The 1,413-nt window shown below is 43.1% G+C and overlaps 1 long non-coding RNA gene across 1 annotated transcript; it reads left to right on the top strand.

Annotated features, from left to right (window-relative positions):
- Positions 1 to 311: 311 nt before the first annotated feature.
- LOC140236174 (uncharacterized) lies at positions 312 to 1,075 on the top strand. Its single transcript, XR_011901763.1, has 2 exons — positions 312 to 518; positions 881 to 1,075. It is a non-coding gene; the product is annotated as an uncharacterized lncRNA (long non-coding RNA).
- The last annotated feature ends 338 nt before the right edge of the window (positions 1,076 to 1,413 follow it).

Raw genomic sequence — 1,413 nt, forward strand, 5'->3', positions numbered from 1 at the left:
TGTGATCCTTTCTTTATTAGTTAGTAAAGCTTGCCTTACATAGCAACAAGCGCTGAAATTATGCATGCATTTGCATGTAATTCTATTTTGAAAGGACTATTTGGGTAGGAGTGTTAGCCACACCCACTTTGGATCAGGTGATGAGGGTCAGGTAATTTTACTTCCACCAATGAAGACCAGGGATGTTGTCCCGAGAGCAAGGTGTGGCTATATTTTGCTTCTTTGATTGGCTGTAATAGAGGTGCATGTAGTTTGATTTGAAAAAAAGTATAAAAGGGGGAGAATGACGCCTGGTGCATCAGCGAGGATATACCAGTCTGCCATCGTGTCGCCTGTGAAGGAGCGTGTGAAGAGGTTACGGTTGACCCTACTCTGCTACTCAACGTGAGGAAGTGTCCGTCCCTGCACCTGCATCATCATCGTAAACCGGGCGAAGAAGAGCATCCGTTTGGGTGGACATCATCCTCCGGGAGTATAGGGCGGCGGTCTCGTGGGCTTGACCACAACCGCCGATAACTGTAAGTGATGCGTACACGCTGTTTTGGAAAGGACGAAACAATCATTGTTCGGAAGATTACGCTCGACATTTAATATTCTTTCGGCGCATTTGAACATTTCTTTTTCGTGTAGCTAAAACGGGGAGGTTGGAGAGACAACCTCCCTGGCTAAAGGGAGGGCCATGCGTTACGGTAGAATACAATTATGACTGTACTTGGTTAATTTAACAACCACTGCATGTCCGTGTAATACATTTTCTATTACAACCATTCAAAATGTAGACAGCTAATGTATTTCTTATTAGGATTGGCAAACCTTATTTTGTATCAACGCCAGGTCAAATTTTGTGGGTTTTGTTTTGTTTTCTATTTCCTGTTGCTAGGTGTTTGGCCAGTGACGGACGGCACCATGCAGATTCCAGTGACTCTAAATTCCTGACTCACTCGGCGTGCTGCGGGACTGAAGACAACTGGCGACCACGAACGTCTTCATCGGTTGCACTGAGCACGGTATCGGCAACGGTCGTGTTTTTGGCTGTGGTGCGCCAAAGAATTGTCTGGTTCTTTAAAAAAAGAAAGTCACCCAAAATGTTAGATCTCAAGAGCAACAAAATCACCCATCGCAGTAAAGATTGATTTTTTGTTTAAGATAAATTTATTAGCTGGGGAACTGATTGTAACTGAACCAGACATCGTTCTTTTTATCATACCACTTAAATCTACCATAGAAAAAAATAACCCGGACCGTTGCCGTTACCACACTCGCTGTACTGCGTTTCCAATAATGACCATGCAGGAAGATTCACTTCTAGACTTAACCGTATAACTATTGGATATCGTCTGCTAGAATCTGTTTTGGGCTCTTAATTGGTTTACATTTTTTTTTTTTAAAGTGGAGAGTGGAATAGTAAACCTC

Source organism: Diadema setosum, chromosome 12 (assembly GCF_964275005.1).
Source record: "Diadema setosum chromosome 12, eeDiaSeto1, whole genome shotgun sequence".
Taxonomy (NCBI): Eukaryota; Metazoa; Echinodermata; class Echinoidea; order Diadematoida; family Diadematidae; genus Diadema; species Diadema setosum.